This window comes from Trachemys scripta, chromosome 10, assembly GCF_013100865.1.
Source record: "Trachemys scripta elegans isolate TJP31775 chromosome 10, CAS_Tse_1.0, whole genome shotgun sequence".
Lineage (NCBI taxonomy): Eukaryota > Metazoa > Chordata > Testudines > Emydidae > Trachemys > Trachemys scripta.
In genome coordinates this window covers 64,185,897-64,198,906 of record NC_048307.1, presented here as the reverse complement: position 1 = coordinate 64,198,906, position 13,010 = coordinate 64,185,897, and the positions used below count along the sequence as shown (strand labels likewise).

The following is a 13,010-nucleotide window of genomic DNA, read 5'->3' as shown; positions in this document are numbered from 1 at the left end:
CTGTGGCTCACTATATCAAATATAAGCAAGGTAGGGAAAGGGAATATCATTCTGGTCCTCCTGACTTTCCACTAGGCCATACATTCTGTTAGAAATGGTTACAAGCACCACCGGTACTGAGATGGCTGAGCCAACTGCTGATGTGTCAAGATGTTTCATACACAGCTGGAGTTCTTTTCAGAACTGAAATACCAAGTCAAGGGGGAAAGGGAAGGCAAGGGCTCAGTCAACCATGTAAATGGATCAGAGGAAGTGAATTTGATAGTGTCTATTCACAGGAGAGAGGGAGAGGGGGAAAAAAGAAAGTAATTAACATCTGCTTCACCAAGCCTTTTGAAGTCCCTATATGTGCTACAGATGACAGTAGAAGTTCAAACAAACCAATTATATTTTAAAGATCGAGTACCACAAAATAAAGGCGATACAAACAAGTGCAAGAAAAAGCGACAATGACGACTCCCCAACATGACACTTAGCAGTGTATCCCTGAATACATTAATCATCACTACAAGAGGAGGTTTGTGGAAGGATTGTTGTCTATTATTAAATCCAAAGCACTTTGCCACATTATTTATATTGAGGTATTTCAGATGACATCTGGTCCTGTCAGTGCTATGAGGACATTAACTGTCCCATGACACTTTTTGTGAGACTATTCTAACTTTTTAAAGCTGGAGAAGACCTATTAGATCTTACAGTCCATTCCCCAGCCAGTGGATTGCAGAAAGCTTTGTCCCCCTCCTTCACTCCTGTGAAAGATATTCTATTTAATCATTTTCTGCCCAAAAATAGCTGGAAGTTATGAGGGAAGCGATTTCCCACTTTGTGTCCTTCTACACTCATCATCTCAAAGCCCCTTTCCCACATGACTAGAAGAGCCTGGAATCCCCTTCTTTACCCATCCTGCCAAGTCTTCACCCTTCCCTCCTGAAAGCCCCTCTTCCAAATGCCTAGGAATACTAGAGCTCCCCATGTAGATGTGTTAATTAGCATGACAAAAAAGTCTTACACATTGGGACTCATCAGGATACAATCCTGACTCAGTAGCTGTGTCACCTCTGCCCTCTAACTTGGGGTGCCCTTACAATGCCTTGCTCATGGGCGTCAGGTAAACCCCTGCTTTTGGGGATGCTAGCCCACCAGCCCCACACCTTCTGCCTGAGCCCCTCCCCACACACCAGAGCCCCGAACCCCACCCCCCCATAACAGGAGAAGCCCTGAGGGCCCCTCCATGAACAGAAGAACCCCGGGTCCCCACCCCAGCCACACTGGGCTGCCCCCCCGCCCCCAAGTGCCATGAGCCACTGCCCCCACTGCCCACCAGCGCCGGGCCAGCCCCAGCGCCCAGCCAAGCCACCTCACTTCCCAGCCTGCCACTGGCTCACTGCATCTCTCCTCACTCCCCCCCTCCCCCCAAGAAGGAGGGATGTGGCGAGCAGCGGGGACCTCTGGAAAGGGAGGGATGGAGTAGTGGACTTACCACAAGGCAGGCAGCAGCAGGCAATGGGAGTCTCAGGGTAGCAGCAGGGCCACCGCGGGCCACCGCAGCCAATAATAATGGCCTATTATATCCACCGCCCATGGCTTTGCTGCTATAGGCTCCAGCCTGGATTGCTCACAAACAGCATCCAGCATGCAAGTCGCTCCCAGTTATGTCTCTGTGGGTGCTGCAGCCAGCCAGCCACACCTTAGCTCTTACAGGCCTGGGTTATACTGCAGGGTGACCCCCACATATCCCCCATCTTAGATTTTCCCCCAGAAATGTATGTCCTGAACTGCCTAGTCCTCTCCTGGACAATATAAGTTTATATGAAGTCTGTTGTTTCTTTAATAGAAATAATATGCACACAACTTGCCACCCCACATAGAGTGTCCCAAATACTTCAATTTAAACACACTGGATTTGATAATAATAATATAATATGGAGATATCCTATTTTTAGAACTGGAAGGGACCCTGAAAGGTCATTGAGTCCAGCCCCCTGCCTTCACTAGCAGGACCAAGTACTGATTTTGCCCCAGATTCTTAAGTGATCCCCTCAAGGATTGAACTCATAAACCCTGGGTTTAGCAGGTCAATGCTCAAACCACTTAGCTATCTCTCTCCCCCCATAACACAATAAAACTGCAAAGAGAGATTTTAAGTGAGTACAAGTAATGAGGCACAAAAGTCAGAAATGGATACAAGAAAAATAAAGATAAAACACTACTGGTGCCTAACTTAATAAACTATATCAGATTCAAGAAAAAATTCTCATCATGTGCTTTCAGCAGTCTTACTGACCAAACTCTAGCTCAGGACTCCTTCTCCCGGAATCCAATGGAGGAGTCCTTTATCACTTCAGGTGCCGTGAATGCAATGGGCGTGGGAGAGAGAGAGTGTCTTGAGGTGTTTGCCCCCTCCTTTTTATAGTTTCAGCCCCCCTTATGAAAAACATTTCCAGGTGGGTACCAGGAAGCAAAAAATCTATGTGAAAGGATGTTCCCTGCTGCTGCTTTTTCTCTTGTATTTGAGCTTTGTCTCCCCTTCCTGCAAGATGACTCTGTTTACTGCTCAAATTTGTAGTAAGCAGAGCACACATTTCTTTGTTTAGGACAGACCTGTTTGCCAACTTCTGCTTGGGCAGGGCTGTGGTTTAGAACTTGTGTTAATAACATCATACAGGGAAATCTTATAACTTCTGTGATAGGGCCAGGCCAGATGGCTATAGGAGAGTGATCAAAGTCAGATATATTAGCGGTTCCAGAAAAATCAGGAACTTGCTGGAACCAATTAAGGCAGACAGGCTAATTAGGACACCTGGAGCTAATTAAGAAGCTGCTAGGATCCATTAAGACAGGCAGGCTAATCAGGGCACCTGGTTTAAAAAGGACTCCAGTTCAGTCAGTGAGGGGTGTACAAGGAGCTGAGAGTGAGAGGGTGTGCTGCTGGAGGACTGAGGAGTACAAAAGCTATCTGACACCAGGAGGAAAGTCCTGTGGTGAGGATAAAGAAGGTGTGGGGAGGAGGCTATGGGGAAGTGGTGCAGGGAGTTATAGCTGTCACATTTTCTGGGCTGGAACCTGGAATAGAGGGAGGGCCTGGTTCCTCCCATCCCCCCCAACTCCCTATTGATACAGGAGGAATTGACCTGGATTGTGGGTCCCACCAGCGGGGAAGGTCCCTGGCCTGTCCCCTGTGCCACTAGATGGATCAATAGAGATTGCGGGTATTGTTCTCCTTCCTTTTCTTCATGCTGGCCAATGATGCTGTTAGCTGAGTAAACAGCAGGTTTGAGCCACTAGCAAAAGTGGCCAAACTAAGGGCTGTCGTGAATCTCTGAGGTGAGCAAATCTGCCAATAAGTGCAGGACTCACCAAGGCAGAGGAGGAACTTTGTCACACTTCACATACAAGGTTGTTGCACATTTTACCAGGACAATAATGACCAGTAAATTATGAGTTTTCAAATGAGACCTCACAAGTCATACTTCATACAAAGATAACAATAGGGTGTAGGCACAGGTATTCTGTCAAACACAAAGCACAGGGTTTATTATTATTTCTAGCACTTTTAATCACGAGAGATGCTCCTCTGTGGGCTTACCATAGGGGTATATTGGTGAAATGTAATGGCATTTGATATACACAAGTTCAGAGTAGATGATCTAAGATCTCTTCTGGCCTTAAACTCTGAGATTAGAATGGGTATTTCAACATTGTCACTAATATCCACCTCATAATGATAGTCTGTTTTGCATCAAATTTGATACCTACATAAGCTCATCCATTTATTGCATTTTTACAGTACCCATCTCTGTAGTATCCACCGCTTCATCAATGATGCATTAACCCTCACATCACTCCGCTGAAGTAAAATGATATTATCCCCATTTAACAAATGGGGAAACTGGGATGCAGAAAGGTTAAGGGCCAGGTTTACAAAAGTACTAGGCATCTAAAGATGCAGATTGAAAGTCAATAGAAGTTTAGCACCTTACCTGCCTATATGCTACTATTGGAATTTTTAAGTGCCTAAATAGCTTTGTTAATCTGGCCTCAAGTGTCTTGCCCAAAGTGACATAAGTCTGTGGTACAACCAGGAATAGGACCCAGTCCTGGGCTATAATCCCAAAGCCCTCTCCCAAGTCAAGAACTGGCTAGTGTGATATGTCAAACAGTTACAAGTTAATCAATTCAGTTTCTTAAAAGGATTTTAGAATAAAAGGTCTCCACTCTGTGTGGAAAAGCTCTTTAAACAATAAGACAAAGTTAGCACACAGTTTCTTTAAATATTTTCCATCCTATCCATTTCTCTCTGCTCTCATCAAAACCGCTCATGACACAGTCACTTCAATTTTCAGCTTTCAATGTTGGTTTTGATAGGTGCCATGCTTTATAGACATCTGGCTTGGTTCCTCACCGTTCCTTCTAAATTTGCCATTCAGCTGGATTCTATTTTTCACAGTCAATGGCCTGAACAAGATGATCACTTTAAAGTGAAAGGACCCACAATGCAGTATGAGAGAATGACCCACACAAGATCATCCTGTACTACTTAAGCTAATGTGACCAAATCAGAGTCTGGAAAACCATTTTGGAACAGTACTAAGTTTTGGAAGATAGTTCTTAATTGAAAAGTTCATTGCTAATGAAAGTGTGAGGTGGTAAAATGTTGGACTTGCAGACTAAATCATTTGAGTTAATAACACAAGTTCATTTTAATTCAGTGAAGTACATAACTGGCATCAAGCTTTCAAGATCAGCACACTTTGATGTGACTGGAATCCCTAATATTATAAAACTTTATTTTATATATGTAAATGTTTTCATTATTTGCATTTTTAAATTAGGTTACTGTTTGATAGCTTAGACTAATTATAAGCCTGTTGATTTTATTGAACCCAATGATATCCACTGACCAGTTACAAATCTTTATAAGTCTAAACTTGAATTCCATGTAATTATTCTGCAGTCAGCTAGGACTATGGTACAGAGATGAATGAGTCCCTCTGAGACTACTCCACCTTGAATAATCGGAAGAGGTCAGTGGGGTCAATTACTGTTTCAGTTTGCTCATAGCTGCTGCATGTAAATCAGTTTACTAGGAGCTTGGAAAGTGCTTTGATAACATTTATTTCATTACCTTTATCTCTGCAATTGCAGGCATTCGTGATGTAGGACAATTAAACTCACAAGTAGGAATGTGCTGAATTATATGGAAATGGTGGTAGCTGTTAAAACACAAGTTTGCAAGTACAGAAGCTTTATGTGGTTCATAGTAGCACAGTTACCATCAGTTTCAGTGGTAACAGATGCATCAAGGTCAGATGCCATTTTATGGAAGGATATGAGCTTCCAGTTTATATGCCTCTAAACAATGGATTACAGGTTTCATGTTAGAAATGCCAAGATTTTCTTAGTATTTAAAGTTTTTGAATATTCATATTTTGATATTGGGATTTAGGCATGTCTGAAAACTTTACCCAACAGAAGTTTGCAATTAATATTCTTAACATAACAGGTTACAGTTAAAATTCTTCTTTCTAATTTCACTCTGCATACGATTACTATTACAGCTAATTGAGATTATGGGGGTCTAATTTTTTTGAAAGAAATGATGCTCAGTAAACAACAAAGAGAACTATTTTGAAACTGCCAATGGCTATTTTGAAATTACTGGCTTGCGTCTCCTTGAAAAGGCTTACAGCCATCCTTATCAGATTTAGAGAGAAGTAACATATTGGAACATACTAAATAAACATGCTTTAAGCTAGTCAAGGGAGACGTCCAAAGGCCCCAATGGGAATTAGCTGCCCAACTGCTACTGAAAGTCAAGGGGAATTGTGTGACTGACTGCCCTTTGTGCTTTTGAAAATCTCTCCCTTCAATTTGCTATGGACTAGCACTTGTAGTCTTAGGGCGACATTTTTTTCTAGCCTTACTTGGGTGTACAAGTTGGGAAGGTGGGGGAAGAGAAGACACATGGGTGAAATCCTAGCTTTGTTGAAAATAATAATAAAAAAAACCTCCCATTGACTTCAATGGGGGCAGGATTTTACCTGACTATCTTCACTGCTCTGCAACCTTGTTTGGAGTACAATATGGTCCTTGCCTTCACCCAAGTACAAGGACACAGGCTGCACCCCACAGAGCTCTTAAAGATATTGTGGCTTATTTAGACACAATGTCACCCAGTGTTCCAATTTGTGGTCTGCATTGCCTTCTGTGCTCCCTCATGCAAGGCTGAGCCTTAAAAGTACAATGGAGCTCTCAACTGCATACATACTTTAAATGTTAGCCTGCAAAGCTGTTAAACATTAAGCCTGACAGATCTACCTTCAGATTTAATTATTTTTATTGCACACGATTATGTAATTTTTATCAATAATTCATAAAAATAGAATACAGTATCTTGGATTCTGACAAGAACTATTTCTCCATGTCCTTCGAGACTCTAAAAGACTGGAGAAGGGCAGATGCAATATGTTCACTTTAATTCCTTGATAGCATTTTGGCCAATCTCTGATGTACTCAAGGAGATCTTAAGTCATAATTAATCAAACTACTTCTGACAAACTACCATGCTTTCTCTTTCCCCACACAGCACCAGAAGAGAAACTGAATGCAAAGCTTAAAAACCACATTGTTTATAACATACAATGGGGACACATTTCTTTTATCAGCATACAAGATCTACAATTTACACTGACAGAGTTTATGAAAACAATAGCAGCCCATTCTCTGAAATCCTTTCCAAAGCTCAGTTTATCAATAGCTGACATAGTATTTTCTTTTTAATGAATTAAGAAGCATTATTAAAGCCTTTCCCCTAAATTGTTTTCTTTGAGATGACATCTAACTTAAAAAAAAGTATTTTTTTTTCTCTTGGTTTGCCAACAGCTATGATCATTCTCCAGCTCCTAAACTATGTTCTTAGGGCTTGTCTTCACATACAATGGTGCAGCTGCCCTGATGTAATGCTTTAATGAAGATGCTCCTACGCTGATGGGAGAGTGTCTTGACTAAAGCACTTAGGGTACATCTACACTACAGCGGGGAGTCGATTTAAGATACGCAAATTCAGCTACGTGAATAGCGTAGCTGAATTCGACGTATTACAGCCGACTTACCCCGTTGTGAGGACGGCGGCAAAATCGACTTCTGCCGCTTTTTGTCGGCGGCGCTTACTACCACCTCCGCTGGTGGAGTTAGAGCGCCGATTCGGGGATCGATTGTCACGTCCCGACGGGACGCGATAAATCGATCCCCGAGAGGTCGATTTCTACCCGCCGATTCAGGCGGGTAGTATAGACCAGGCCTCAGAGGCAGTAGCTATGTGGATGGGAAAAGCCCTCCTGTCAGCATAGTGCTGTCTACAAAGTGGTTTAGGTAGGTGTAACTACATTGCTCAGGGGGTTGGATTTTTCACCAACCCCCTGAGCAATGTAGTAATACTAATATAGGTTAGTGTAGATCTGGTCATAATCAGAGAATATATTTGCCAGTTTAACCCATCTGGTCTTCAGTTTTGCCCTTTTTGCAATAAAAAAATTTTTTTTGGCTACGAAACAGGATTAAAATAATCTATCTTGCAGATTGCATCTTCCATGCAAGAAACAATGATAGATGCATGCTCATGGAAAGGTTCTTAGTATGGGGTGCTAGGCTCTCAGTTTGATCCAACTCTCACTGGGCTAGACAAGCACCTTGCAATCTGCCCAGTGTAAAACAGAGTAGGGACTAAACTGAGAGTCACCGTTCAGTCCAGGCTTTCTCTCATTGCTCCAGGCTGGGAGGGAACGTGATTAAGACGTGCCAGCTATTTTCCTGGCAAAGCTCTACACACTCCACTATGCCACCCAGTCTTGGGGGTGGAGCCAAGACTGCCTTTCTTCCCCCCCCCTTATGCTGGAGGGTAAGTAGCAGCCCCACAAGAGCAGGTGTCCCTGCCAGCATTGTGACTAGTGATGCACATACTGCCTGTACTCTTCTACATACCTAAGAGCATACACCAGCTCATTACTGATCCGTTGATTTTAAATGGAAGTTTTTCTGTTGACATCAGTAGAAGTTGGATTTGGCCCTCAGTCTCTGCACTAGAAAGAGGAAGGATAAATATGAGAGACGGAGATCAGTCCTGATGGCTCTCCACACAGGAACCTCCTAATGGGGTCCACAGAAATGCTGTAAGTGGAGGGGCTGCATGATTTAGGCTAGTAACATGTGGATTATTATATCAAATAGTAACATAATGGGCATCTTTTTATAAATGATATAAAATACTAAAATGTACTGATTTCAGTGAAAGGAGCCTAAATACCTTTGAAGACCAAAGTTACTACAGTACATTGGCAGCAGAATTTTGTTATAGTTACATTGAGAAAAAAGAGTGGAATACTCAGGAACTAAGCAATAATATAGCCTTGATTATTTATTTTTTTTATAAAATTAGACTTATCAAATTGGGAAATAGGAATTCTTAACTTGATTCTTAAAATCATATATATTACATGGCTAAACATTTAATGGTGACTAGAAACAAAACTAAGAATTGTTTTAAAGAGGAATTAAAATAGTTTTGAGGTGCAGCAAGGGAATTTATTATGAAATTCAACTGCTCCATCAACATAAGGTGACTACCCATAATGAGCTATCTGATCTTTTCTGCTTCTCTACCCCCATTATTATTTTCATTTCTGCTATGTCAGTTTAAATACTGAAATCCATAATCCAGGTTATATTTTAATATTAAGTAAGCAATTAGCAGTCAGACACTAATATTAAGATGACATTTGATAGAGATTTTAAGATCCTCAGGGCCCACAGTTCAGCCTCTATATCCATTAACTGTATGCAGTATTTAAGTAGCACATGATTTTCTAGGTTATTTGGTGATGTAATACAGCAATTGAAGCAGTGAGTAAATATATCACAGTTTCAAATGAAACAAACCAAGCAATGAAAAGCCACCTGCCCTTGTAATAGGCCTCTCTGTTCTCATAACAGAAAGCAACTTCTAAAAAACATGGGGTCCAATTCTGATCATACTTGCACCAGTTTCATACTATTCTAGCACCAGTGGTCTGGATCCTCATCTAGTGTCAGAGCTCCAGTGATTTTAGTGGAGCTATGCCAATTTATGCCAGCTGAGGATTTAGTCCATCAACTTCAGCTGAAGGCAAGATGTATCCGTGTCACCTAGAAGCCTATAGAGAATGGGCAGAAGCCAAGCACTTTCTAAATAAAATTCAGACAAATTAACGGGCACATTTCCAAGAGGGTTGTAGCCCAACCTCCCTTTCAGCATGTGGTGGGGGGAAAAAAACAACCCTCCAGTTTTCTGCTTGCAAAGTACCTTGTGGCCTCAAATCTGAGTACTCGCTCTAACTGCGTGATTTGAATCCACAGGTGCATCCGCTCTTCAGATTTGGGCCAATCATGCAATATGGATGTGAGCTCTGTTAGTGGGAGGAGACTTTCCCGTATTGCTTCTGAAAGAACATATTAGAGAGCAGAGGTGGGAGGAGGGGAAATTTGGTCAAAATTTGAACATCCTAACATCAATTGTCATTAAAAAAATCTCCCCAATTTGCATTAGAAAAAAAGTCCCCGTTTTTAATTAACTCTAGTACCTGCAGACTGAATCCTTTCCCAAAGTCAAAATTTGAAAGTTTTCACCCAGTTCTAGTATGTGTTCTATCAGGAGCACAGTGCATTAATTAACTGTTAATGCACATCATCAGGGTCCATGTGGACAACTAGTCCATGATTCACACCCCAGCTTGCTGCGAACTCAATGTTCATGTACACAAGCCCTTAAATAGCAACCAATCAACTTCTTCCTGGTGGTTTAACTAGAGTGAAACAGGAGACAGAGCTCCCAGTGGACCAGCCAAGGATTTGAAGAGCAGCACACTGCTAACCACAACCCATGAGAGAAGTGGGAGCTGCCCTCTTTTTGCAAAGGAGGAAGCACTCTACCTTATTTTAAGCCTTGTTTCTTGCCGGATCTTGCTCCTGAACTTGGCTGTTTCAAGAACTGATCCCAGTAGGATATTTCTGGTTCCACTCCAATCACCTGTCTCTCAAAATGACACTCAACACATTTATATCTGGGATTAGAACCAAAATCCTAGCAGGGCTGCCAGCAGGACTCGGCAAAATTCCTCTGTAACCTTATTCAGGCTCCCGGAACTTGTCATTGTTACATGAGCCTTTTGAAAATTCGGCCCAAATTAATAAAACCTAGTAAGGCACTATCCTGGATGTATTTTTCAGGGACAGGAGGCTTCCTCACCCCACTAGAAACAGTCTACACAAGTTGTAGTGAATCAAAATGTACTGCTTCCTGGACTCTGGTTTTAGTTAGAAAACAAAGTCAGAGTAAAACATCACACAAGCCAACCCCAGGCTCCTCTTCAAAACCTATGCAACCCATTGCCTAGATATCTTTCTGGAGACCCACTCATCCCTCCCTTGTGAATGGGTGGGATAACAAACCACCTGCACTAGCAAAGTGGCAGATCATCTCCTGCTAACAGAATGAGACTTTCAGACAAACACTGCCAGCTGTTACAGACTAAATATGCAATTGGGGAGATGAGGAGGAGGATCACATCATCCTAATATGGAGGTTTTATTAATGAATTTTATCTTAGTGCTTTGACTTTTATTTGTAGACATTTTATTCCCATCATTATATTGTGGGTCTGGAATTAGAAAGAAGATCGAAATACCTGCAATATATAAAACCACATAGTACAGTAAAAATCTGGTTGAAATCCCAGCCCCCTGAAATATGCAATGCTAATCATGTCCAAAGTCAAATGGCAACAGACTTTCTAGCAGTCACATGATGAAATTAATATTCTTAATGAGATGCCATGAATCCCTGGAAGAACCTTGCACAGAGTGTTGTAACACTTCTCACAGTAAATTTTTCTATTCAAGAAAAAATAGAACAGCTTTTCAAGAGTACTTTGTCTTTAGTTTACCTGTGTAATCGAACATATTGGTATAGAAGGGTACAGCTTGCTCAGGAAGGATAGGCAGGAAAAAAGGGAGGAGGTGTTTCCTTATATATTAAAAATGTATACACTTGGACTGTGGTTGAGATGGAAATAGGAGACAGACTTGTTGAAAGTCTCTGGATAAGGATAAAAGGGATAAACAAGGGTGATAGGGGTTTACTACAGACCACCTAACCAGGAAGAGGTGGATGAGGCTTTTTTTTTTTTTTTTTAAACAGTTAACAAAATCATCCAAAGCACAGGACTTGGTGGTGATGGGGGACTTCAAGTACCCAGACATATGTTGGGAAAATAACACAGCAAGGCACAAATCATCCAATAAGTTATTGAAATGTATTGCAGACAATTTTTTATTTCAGAAGGTGGAGCCAGCTACCAGGAGAGAGGCTATTCTAGATTTGATTTTGACAAATAGGGAGGAACTGGTTCAGAATTTGAAAGTGGGAAGGCACCTTGAGTGAAAGTGATCATGAAATTATAGTATCAGAGGGGATACAAGAAGATGCATCTGAAGAAGTGAGGTTCTTACCCACGAAAGCTTATGCTCCCAATACTTCTGTTAGTCTCAAAGGTGCCACAGGACCCTCTGTTGCTTCATGAAATTAGAATCATGAACTCTTATAATGAATGGTAGGAGGGAGAGCAGCAAAATAAAGACAATGGATTTCAAGAAGGCAGACTTTAACAAACTCAGGGAGTTGGTAGGTAAGATCCCATGGGAAGCAAGTCTAAGGGGAAAAACAATAGAAGACAGTTTGAAATTTTTCAAAGAGCGTTACGTATCAGTTCTGTCTTCTTGGAGAACCAGGGAGCAGTATTCAGACTGTCTGATTCACAAAAGACTTCCCTTCTCTTCTCCCCCCCCCCCCAGCCTCTGCTTGAACCACAGCTGATCAGAAGAAAGACTTATGAAATGCAGTGGAAGACACACCTAAATCCCTCTGGACAAGGGTGACAGGATTAAGGCAACTCCCCTAGCCTCATTTGCATCGAAGATGGGACAGGGAGGCATCTCCATTAGCATACAGAATGGAGAACAGCGATTCCAAGGCAAGAACCACACTGAACTCCGGGACCAGAAAAGCAGGGAAAGCACTGCATGACGGGGGATCTCTGATCCAGATGTAAATAAACCCCTGCCTGCACACACCCAGCTTAATATTTATCAGACCAATTCTAGTAATAAATCCTTTATTGGTATCCAAAATACTGAAGATGCCTAATTGCATTGTGAGCTCCCTCGAAGGAACACTGCCCGTAGCCAGGAATGATCATTTCCTATTGTCTAGCCTGAACAAAACAAACTTTGATATACTCCCTTGAGCCACCAGTTTACCCATAAACAAATCTAGTGTTCTCCCTTGAACCATTGTTCTTTCTCTACAAAACCCCCTACCCATGCTCAAGTAAGTTCTCTGAAGCCTGGATCCAAAATCTGCATCAGTTCTGTTAGGACTTCATCGTCTCCTCACTGATCAGGCTGGGGGCTCTGCCTGTCTCTAGCATTCCGGACCCTCAGCTATCACCACCAGCTGAGACCCCTGATCCATTCAAGCTTCACAGAGTGTTGAGAATCCAGCTCTCTCTCAGTATAGCCTTCTGACCCTGACTAGTGTGATCAGTTATAGTTTTCTAAACCTGACTTTTATAATCAAATTTAAGTTAGATTTAATATCATAACTGTTTCGTTTGTTTGGCTCCCCTTGTATGGTTATTACCTGGAAATAAATAACTTTCATGGTTAAGCTGGTTGCTTCTCTCTCTCTTCTCCCCCCCGGCCCTGCAGGTGTTTTTTTTTGTTTGTTTGTTTGTTTTTTTTGCTTCCCCCTTTGCTCTGCAGCAATGTTCCTCGTACCTAACCTAAAGATCCCTGAAGCACTCAAAAATCCTGTGGGGTTTGCTCATCAAGTGGGTTACTACCAGAACAATTTTAACATGAAAGTGGAGATAGGGACGTGCTGAGTCCAGCGGCATATGAGGGTGGCAGCTTGGAAGTGT

General features: G+C 42.0%; 1 long non-coding RNA gene across 1 annotated transcript in view; it reads right to left on the bottom strand.

Annotated features, from left to right (window-relative positions):
* Positions 1-9,361: 9,361 nt before the first annotated feature.
* Positions 9,362-13,010, bottom strand: part of LOC117883700 — a 95,942-nt gene continuing 92,293 nt past the window's right edge. Inside the window, exon 5 of the long non-coding RNA XR_004647373.1 lies at positions 9,362-9,473. This is a non-coding gene — a long non-coding RNA (uncharacterized LOC117883700). The remainder of the gene's footprint in view (positions 9,474-13,010) is intronic.